General features: G+C 39.9%; 1 protein-coding gene and 1 long non-coding RNA gene across 15 annotated transcripts in view; one reads left to right on the top strand and one right to left on the bottom strand.

Annotated features, from left to right (window-relative positions):
• LOC135097728 (uncharacterized) overlaps nt 1–10,000 on the bottom strand; it is a 43,168-nt gene that overhangs the window by 2,903 nt on the left and 30,265 nt on the right. Inside the window, exon 2 of the long non-coding RNA XR_010266085.1 lies at nt 12–124. This is a non-coding gene — a long non-coding RNA (uncharacterized LOC135097728). The remainder of the gene's footprint in view (nt 1–11; nt 125–10,000) is intronic.
• Nucleotides 6,138–10,000, top strand: part of LOC135097726 (GTP-binding protein 10-like) — a 234,894-nt gene continuing 231,031 nt past the window's right edge. For 9 of the 14 annotated variants that reach the window (XR_010266067.1, XR_010266080.1, XR_010266069.1 and 6 more), the window contains exon 1: nt 6,139–6,352. The gene's annotated coding sequence lies outside the window, so the exon portion shown is untranslated. Of the gene's footprint in view, nt 6,353–10,000 lie in introns of all 14 variants that reach the window. The other 5 variants (XR_010266084.1, XR_010266083.1, XM_063999729.1 and 2 more) reach the window with 4 other exon arrangements.

Here is a 10,000-nt window from a genome sequence, read left to right as displayed (position 1 = left end):
AATCACATTACCTTCCAGTCCGAGGTGGCTAAATGTAGCAGTTTTAAAGGTGCTGTCCACGTTATCAGTGTTGAGGGTGTTGAGAATCATCAGCCCTGTAGTGCGTGTGAGGGAGGGTCTCGTTCTGACGGTGGAAAGGTGAGGCCAATGAATAAAGGTCATAGAGCTGGAATGGAGGTGAGGAGCGGAAAATGCCATCTGGATAAAGAGAGAAAAGAGAGAAGAGCTCGTTTAAGACACATATATATAAATGTTTCGCAATGTGGATCGCTTAAGTCACGTTGCTGACAAGTCGTGAGAAAAGCTACATGTTAGAATAAAGGAAATACACACAACAAATCTAAACTACATGATGAAAAGTTACATGTCAGAATTATGATGAGACTTTTCTATCTTATATCATGAAAAAGCTAAACTATATCATGAAATATGTATGTCAGAATTAGATCATGTCAGAATTAAAAAGACCATTCAAAACCTTCTTTAAATTACGTGTATCATGAATGTACTGCTCGTGGGCAATTTTCACATCCCCGTGCGTTAGTTCTCACAAGCTTTGATTCATTTTCATGCCCTGCCATCCTGTGAATAGCTCTTGTTAAACCTTCATTTCCGTCACCCCTGGATCATAGTCACTTATGTAATTTAGCTAAATGTCACATCAGGATTATTTTCCTATTCGTTGCACTGTTACCTTGAATAATAACAGCAACAATAAAAGAAAGCAACAGCAACAACTACAATAATTATAATAACAATAACAATATCAATAACAACAATACCGTCTACCTCAGCCTACTTGGAGGGGTCGAGCACGCGTGGCCGATGACAGGCACGTCCCCGAGACAGATGAGCCTCTCCGGAGCACCTGGCAACACTCGGGAGGGTGATGCCCATTCCCGGCCCTTGTCACCATCACGGCAGATATGAAGGGTGTGTGTTATTGCCGCTCCGTAAACAGGTGGTGCAAGATGACACCAGCGGCACAATACCATCAGTGAAAGACCGATGACCGCCCCAAGCCAGCCAGCCATGACCCCATTCAGTCGTAACATCAATCACGTGAAATGGATTAATCTCGCGTCCCATCGCCCTTAATAGTCTGCATAGGTGGCTAGATCGTCAGTCAAGAAGGGGATAACACACACACACACACACACACACACACACACACACAGTACATTTATCGCTTTGCTGGCACTTGGTTGACATTCGCTGTCGACTATTTGCTGCACAGAATCCGAAATGGTTCCCAAGAAGCGTTCCAGATACACACACACACACACACACACACACACACACACACACACACACCTGTTGTTGTTGTTGTTGTTGGTGGTGCTGTTGTTGCTACGTATGATGGATTTCCTATTATGATCTTTACTCGGTAACCTCTGTTTGTTTGAGTGTCAGTCTAGTGGTTATATTATTGTTATTATTAATATTATTATTAATATTATTATTATTATTATTATTATTATTATTATTATTATTATTATTATTATTATTATTGCTGTTGTTATTGTGCTGTTGTTAATGTTACTGTTGTTGTTGTTGTTGTTGTTGTTGTTGTTGTAGTTATCAACATTACTGTTATTATTATTGTTATTATTACCATCATCATTATCATTATCATTATTATTATTTTCATTGTTGACAGTACCACTACTATCACTACTACTACTACTACTACTGCTGTTGCCATTATCATCGCCTTCACTTCAAGAGAGGTCTGCATAGAGCACCGCGATGTGGCAGCCTGGGATAGCTGTGTTTAAGTCTTCCCAAAACTCGGGTGACCAGTGAGTGTTACGAGCCAATGGTGAGATCGACATGTCATCTTAACTGCACCCTTGACACGTGCAGCCTGTTCAGTGACGCACGGGGTAGGTGAGTGACTGAGGCCATTCATTTATGTCATAGCGGTAATCATTGGGTTTATTGTTTAATCCTCACTAAGCCTTTCCCACGACACACCTTGCGTTACCATCACCTCTCCGCTACATTAAGTTTCAGTTTTAATGAAAGAATTCGTCGATCTTCAGGGAAGCTGCAAAGGTTTAAATAGATTAATGGATAAGGATGAGAGGTGGAAAAAGGCAGGGATGTTTCATGCAGGGACTGCCACGTGTAAGCCAGATGGATTTTTGCAGTTTTATTTTCTTAGTATTTTCTTACGTTCTTACCTATATGTAGCTAGGTAGCTCGGCTCACACAGTAATAATTGACAAGGACGTGATCAATCATTCATTACTGACAAAAAAAAAAAAGCTTCCTCTTTTCGGTTCATCTAATCTGCAACAGACTTCATGACTTTTTAAACACGACGCCCACAGGCCACAGAAGTTAAAATGGCATGAGATTCTTCTTCTTCTTCTTTTTTTTTTTTTTTTTTTTCAGAATATGATTGACGTTTGCTTGCGAACTGGTATATACTGGCGCTGCTTGACCATTGTAAGTCTGTTCTGTGACTTTTTTTTTATTTTGTTTTGCCGAAAGCTTTATTAATTTCCTGTTCATTTCCATAACGGTCAACCAAAAAAAATAAGTCCCTTATTTCGTCTTGTTCTTTACTCTCATGGTATTTTGAATGTCCTTTGACCAATTACCTGTGCGCATTGTCAGCCCTCGTGAAATTGCTATTCTTTAATTAATCGATTATTACCTTCAATACCTACAAAATATACACCGTAGAAAAATATCTGTCTTTAGCCACACAGACTTACCAGCACTGAGAAGACCCGCCACCGCCATTGCCACTTGTTTTGTCTACGAGCATGCTAGGCGCTGGGCACTATGAATTGATGTGTAGTGGGTTGAGATTGAGAGATCGCATATTACCAAAGCATCCATCTTTTCACACGGGCCCAGGTCAGTAAGGGGACCAAGACTCCTCACCACGGCAGTAAAAGTCTGAGGTCACCTGATTTATAATTTATGGGTTGAAAAGTTTATATAAAAAGCATGAAATGTCGTGCGCAAGCAATTAAGATAGGGAGAAAATTTTGCTGATAGTCTTGAAAGAAAAGGCGAAGGGGAGGAGGAGAAGAAGAAGAAAAAGAAGGAAAAAATCTTATAAAAGAAAAACTGAGGCATTTCCATTTCTCCATTTTCGACAAATTTTTTAGTTTATTTCAATGTACTTCCCGAGTCGAAAACTTTCCGCGTCCCTTCCTCCCGCGACACATATATGTCAGTTTTAATACTAATGCGTAAGCTGACCACAAACTTATTCTTTCATGTGTTTCCTGGCAATCTGTGGTGCAGCAAGTCATGCTTCACTTAGATGCCATCCTTCCCTTTCAACTTTAACTTTCTTCAAGAAGTAATTCTTGTCACCTTAGAATCTAAGCGGCTCTTTCTTGGTTCATCAAGCTCAACAACGTTACCTAGTCTCCCTTTTCTTTAAGACTCTGCAGCTCTTATCCTGCACAAATAAGCGTGGAGGTCGCTGGTCGCTTTGACAGCGTGAAAGCAGACATAAGATCTGCAATGAGTGAAGAAGCAAAGGCGATTACGGAGAGTGGTGGTGGGCAGACTGCTGTGGGCGTGCTGGATTGATCTGGCCAGTGTTTTAACATTTCAAGATATATCAATATATATCAGTCTTTGCGCAGTGTTGAGGATATGTATGAACCCGGGAACCTTGACAAAAGACCATAATTTTCTATGCCACTATGATATCCGGTTACTGAGGTGTAATAGATAAGGAATAGATAAGAACAGGTAAGGAAAAACGGACTGAATATGACCAATTTCCATTTATAAAAAATGTAGGAAATTTTCTCCAGCACGTTACAAGCAATTGTGAACAAGGAACACATGAATATACTTGTACGTATGTATGTTATACACGAAACGCAATATTTCTTTCTTTCATACAAGCAGAACGAGGGCAGCGAGTTTAACGACGCGGAAAATACACGAAGACAAGAATCTATTTTAACGAGGTGAGTACGTGCCCTGCGTCTGTGTCTGGCAGCCGTAACGCGGAGGCTAAACTTAAAACAGTGATGAACCTTAGGGCAGATGTTCCGAGGCAGGGTTCGGTCAGAATGTAGGCAAAACTCGATCAGCGTGAACATCGATGAAGCTGCTCCTCCTTTTACGTGACTGACGACTTTTTATGAGTGAAGGCCACGAAACACTCCACCTTTGGAAAAAGCGCTGCTTGCACCAACCAAATTTCGCAGTAACAAAAAAACCTAGTCAGGAGCGTTAACAGAAGCTAGTAATATTTAAAAAAATATTTCTTATGCAGCTTTTAACGTGTCCTCGAGACCAGATGTGAATTAGTTAGAATTAGTCGAGGAGGCAAGCGTGACATATACAGTACATACGAGTTTATATTTTAAACGCTGTCTATCAATAAGATGTCGTAAACTCCACTGAGCTGTTCCACCCTGACGATCAGGGTAAGCGCGCACTTACGGCGATCTGTTGTCTTTGCATATAGGTTGTACTTCTCATGCTCTCTCTGTCTATGTGGCTGTGTCTTCCCCCCCTTCCCCCCATCTCTCTCTCTCTCTCTCTCTCTCTCTCTCTCTCTCTCTTGATTCAGTATCTTTGTTACCCTCAAAGAGTTATTGACATACAGGAAGACATGCGTGTTTTTTTTATATATATTTGTTTTGTAAATAAAAAAAAATCATTGAAGCAGCATATACTGATAACCTTTTTTTTTTTTTTCCAGCATGCTGTAAGCGATCTACAAAAAAACGAGAAATCTTTTTATAGCCAACATTCATATGCTTATAAACGTAAATTTTCCCATAAAACTACAATTTATAAAATTTCTACTCTGTGGTACGCACACACACACACACACACACACACACACACACACATACACACACATACACACACACACACACACACACACACACACACACACACACACACTTACACACACACACACACACACACACTTACACACACACACACAGAGAGAGAGAGAGAGAGAGAGAGAGAGAGAGAGAGAGAGAGAGAGAGAGAGAGAGAGAGAGAGAGAGAGAGAGAGAGAGAGAGATTGCAATTTTATTTGCTTGGTTTTGAAACGGAGTGTGGTGGTAGTGGATTTCTCAAATGCCATTCGCTGGATTCTTGGCTAATTCATTGCGTGCCACAGAATATTTTCGATAATCGTGCACCACTGGAGGCGTTGTGAGAAAGGACAACATTACACATCATTGAAAAAGCGAGAAAACTTCTTGGTAAGAATCCAACAATAGAAGAAAATAATGTTTTCATTTTTATGTTTCTTGAAGACCTGACAGTCTTTGTTTTCCTTTTCATTGGAATTGAAACAAAGCAAAGTTAACTATGTCTCCCTCACGAAAACAAAACCAAAACTTATTCTATTGCGCAAGACGCAGAAGGCATCCCGCTTTTTAAGATCAAGATCTAGATTAAGCCAAACTTGTCTACATTCTGAAAGGCCGTTATCGTTGTATAGAGACACGCAATATGCATCGGTAGGTTTTTGCAGGGATGAAAAATTGGCCACACTTGGTTGAAAGTAGTTTTGTATCGCATCAAATCAAATCTTGAAATTAGCGCGCGCTGGTCGGTGTCTGAGTGGGAGTGCAGGATCAATGTATTCTCTTCTTACATTTTTGCTCAGAGGGTTTTCAAGTATTTCAGTGAAATATGAAGGTACTTGGCCTCAAGTCCCATCATATAAACATAAGATATGCACTGTAACTTATCATTTACTTGAGAAAATTACTTCTTTTGCCAGTGTTGGTGCTGGTCACTTCTTATAACTCCCTTACAGTAGTGACAACAATGTTATACCGTATGTGTCTGTGTGTGTGTGTGTGTGTGTGTGTGTGTGTTGTATCGCTCACCCCCTACCCCTGACATATTTGAATTCCTGCTGTGGTAACTGTCAGATAAGCAATGGTAGCGTTGTTTTTTCCCTCTAGTGGTTTGCCGGCAAATACGTGGATGGGCAACGCTGGCGGTGGCGTGGCACAGGTTACTGCTAATAGGTGCGGGTCAGGAGAGCAATGCCGTTTGGATGGCGCGGTACAGGGGTGGGGAGAAAGATTTTGAGGATACCTTGTAACGTTGGCAGGGTGTAGGAGCGCCGTGAGCGGGGCGTGGATCAGGTGGGGGCCGTGGCCGCAAGGAAGGACAGTAGTGTGGCAGAACTAGGGAGGGGAGGATGTGCGCGCGAGCAACAGAGCAACAGTTTCCAGGCGCTGCTGCAGCCTGTAGCGCGTACTGTCTGCCAACTTTCAACCGTCTCACTTTCTGCTAAGTACTGTTGCTTGACCTCCGTGTGATGAAGTGACCGTGGTGATGAAAAATGAAAGTACGAGCGTGATTTGATAATAGGAGAACTAGTGTAAGTAGAAATAATAATGATGGGTGAGGTGGTGTAAGTACTCAGTGTTAGGAACTACTATGATGAAGCACCTGTCGGATACACCTGTGCTGCGCCTCAGGTCAGTGCCGTCCTTTACCTCTCCCTTAGTGTTGCTGTCACTCAGGTTTCTCATAACAGTATAAGAACACAAGCACACTACCATAGCAGCTCTTTGGACATAAGTAATGGCACCTTCTCTCATGCACATCCATAAACCTGTCCTGCCTGCTCTTAAACTTTTCTGTCATACATACACTAACTACATAGCGGATTTTTCTGCTTCGTTTCTTCACTCTCTCCCATTAGTGAAAAAAAAATCTACTTATTTCTTTCTTTAGTAACCACCTCGGGAATGGATTATCACGGTCAGAACCTCAACAATTATTTTTTAAGTCTTTTTAAAATTTTACACGAATTCAAGGACTTTAATCAACGGGTGGCGCCGGATTGTCTTTCTCAGGAGTGCAGATCGAGGTGTTGAAACTCATACACGTGCAGTAAATACGATCAATATTATTATGACTCTAGGCAGCAATGGACCGTTTTCCAGCTCTGAGGTCCAGGCTTGCTAGTTCTCCCAAGTCTCTTTCGCAATGTCAACTAGCGTGATTAGTTTCATTAATTATTACATACTGAGGGGAGTTTTCTCTGACAGACAGCACACTGCACGTACTCTTACTAACCTGGGCCTGCCACTTCGCTCACAACTCACAGTCTGCTGAGATCATCTTACAAAACCTCAGCATCACGAACAAATCCAATTAGCAGACCTACTTTTTTAGTGTCGCGAGCAAATTAGCCAATTTACATACTTATTCCTCAATTTACATAATTAATGCGTATAATGAATAGTATAATACGGAACTTTGGGAGCGACTCTTGTAATAGAACGCCATTTTGATTTTTCATTAAGTTGGAACTTTTTCTTGCTTTATACACCAAAATTTAGGTCATTCAATTGCGTAACTAAACTCTGAGGAGCCCTGCTTGTGGTCCAACGCCATTTTTATTTATTTATTTTATTTATTTTTTGTTATTAAGTTGGTATTTGCTCCCTGGACTAAGCCACGCCCTAATCCCAGCCAAGACATTGCGCTCTATTAAGTGAACTTTTATTCTTCCTGGAGCCTTCTAATGAGGTACTCCGTCAAGCGCTTTATTATAATCAACGTATATTATAATTTTCGTCGTTATCTTCCGCCTCGTTTTATCTCGTGAGGAAAGACAAAATAACAGTGGCGTGGTGCTCTTGCTGGTGTTACTCCAGATATATATGCCCGCCTCACTGCCAGAACAAACTATTTTCTTTTTCTGTTGATTAGCGTTGTGTGCTTCATTGCTATGTTAATATGAGCCATTAACTTTGCAATCATTGTTGTGTATTTTTTTTTTTTTTTTTTGGAGAATCAATTAGGGGGATTAACGTCGGAATTTTGTTAGGCTCTGTAGAGAGAGAGAGAGAGAGAGAGAGAGAGAGAGAGAGAGAGAGAGAGAGAGAGAGAGAGAGAGACTCTTGCAGTGATAATGGAATATATAATAATGAAATACGTTTTTTTTTTCCTTACTAGAAATAAAAATAATAGCCAACAAGATAGCAGCAATTATGAAAAAAAAAAGGTATTTGCTGAATCTATCCTGTAAATTATGAACAAGTATTAATGCTATAATTAGTTGAGACATTTTACTGATAATCGATAAAAGTTTAACATGCAACTTAATTAACTATCTATTTTCCTCCTTAACGCTACCTAACATGTTTGTCTGTTAACAATAGTGGCTCTCAAATTGACATGCTCGTACTCTTAACATATACATGTGAGATAATCGCTGATCATTCTGTTAATTATCATTATCAATAAACAAGTGAGCTGTGTGATCGTAATGAAAGTGTGATGGATGCAGTTATCAACAAACAGTATAAAAAAAAAAAAATAAAAAAAAAATATATATATATATATATATATATATATATATATATATATATATATATATATATATATATATATATATATATATATATATATATATATATATATATATATATATATATATATATATATATATATGGTAGCAGGAGGCGCGTGTGTGCAATCATGATCTGGAAGATGGGACGTAGCCTGTGAAATATGGAAATTCCTGGTCTATAGAATCTAATTATCTTTCTAGTAACCGCCGACTCAAAATATGTTGAAAGAAAGATGCCTAAGGACGTGAAAATATTGTCGTACGTGAAGGAAATCCCTTACCTTTCTCTTTGTTCTCCTTGAATAAGTAATCAGCATCTTGCATCAGAGTGTGGCTCTGTCGTGTACACAGTGACAAAAGTATTCATTCTCAGTTTTGCTTGTGTTTTCAGCATAGTTTGTTAACTCGCTATCATCTCTCTTCAAAGGCCCATTCAGTCCCTGCCTTCCGTTCCGTACAAATGAAAGAACAATTTTGCCTCAAATTTCCCCTCCCTTGCCACCCTAATCTCGTAATTCTTTTTCGCCCTCCACATATTTTCCATACTGTTCTCACTAATTCAATATAACCATCCACGAGACCTGCTCCCCCACGTTTTAATCTGCTCCAAATTTCCTGCTTCATTCCCGTTTCCCGCATTAACCTGTCCCTCATCCTGAAATCTTGCATCAATCGTCCTGCGGAATGTGAAGTGATGCTTATGGTTTTTTGTCCCTTAGTAACTTTTTGATCAAACTTTGTGTACTGACTTTCCCACACTGACCTCTCGACCTACTTGTGATACTTTGACCCTTGCGGCGCCTCTAAACCTTGGCTTACTGTGACTTGGCTTCACCTTTTTAACCCTTTCGCTGTTATTCGCCTCATTTTTTCCTGTCACTAACCACTCTGAGATATTTTTTTACCTACGTACACCTTCAAATATTATACCGATTACAAACTGCACGATCTATTCTCTTTTATTCCCTTCTTTCTGTACATACTTATAAAGATTTCATTTTTTTTAGAGCTGTGCATTATTGGTTATCACTGTGAAAGGGTTAACTGAGTGTTTGGTCCTTCAAGGAATCACACCATTCTATAAAAAAAATGATCTACTTGTCCTCCTTTCTTTATTTAAATGGCAAAGTAATCGTTGTTAACACCACGTCTGTTCCTGCTGCCTTTGGTTCATGGTTACTTGCTTATGAAGCTATCATTAACAAAAGAAAGGAAATGTCTGGTTGTTGCTCACACACGACATTGGTGTGGTCAATATTGTTATAATCCGAGGTTCCTCTAATGCAGACCTTGCCACACGGACACCTTAATTACCTGTTGCCCTGAAAGAATACTCTCTCCCTGCTGAGATTACAGACATGTTTGGAATGTTGGTAATCATTCTCTCCTCCATCACCATGTCAAGTAATGAGAGACTGCGGTCAGTGGGAGCTCAAGTGTCGAGTGTCGTGATTGCCACTGCGCTGTGCGTGGCGAAATGTTTATTGGTTTGTGCAGTTATGAAGTATCGTGTGGATTATACTGGGGACCTGAAACGGAATGGTTAATTTGAAAATGAAGACATTACAAACTAGAAATACATGAAAATAATATCAGAGCGTTAATAAGGAAAGTGGCGTTACACCAGCAAGCAAGTATCAAGTAAAAAATATATTACTTTAG

This window comes from Scylla paramamosain, unplaced genomic scaffold, assembly GCF_035594125.1.
Source record: "Scylla paramamosain isolate STU-SP2022 unplaced genomic scaffold, ASM3559412v1 Contig30, whole genome shotgun sequence".
Lineage (NCBI taxonomy): Eukaryota > Metazoa > Arthropoda > Malacostraca > Decapoda > Portunidae > Scylla > Scylla paramamosain.
Note: the sequence above shows the minus strand (reverse complement) of the source record. Positions and strands in the feature narration are given on the sequence as shown.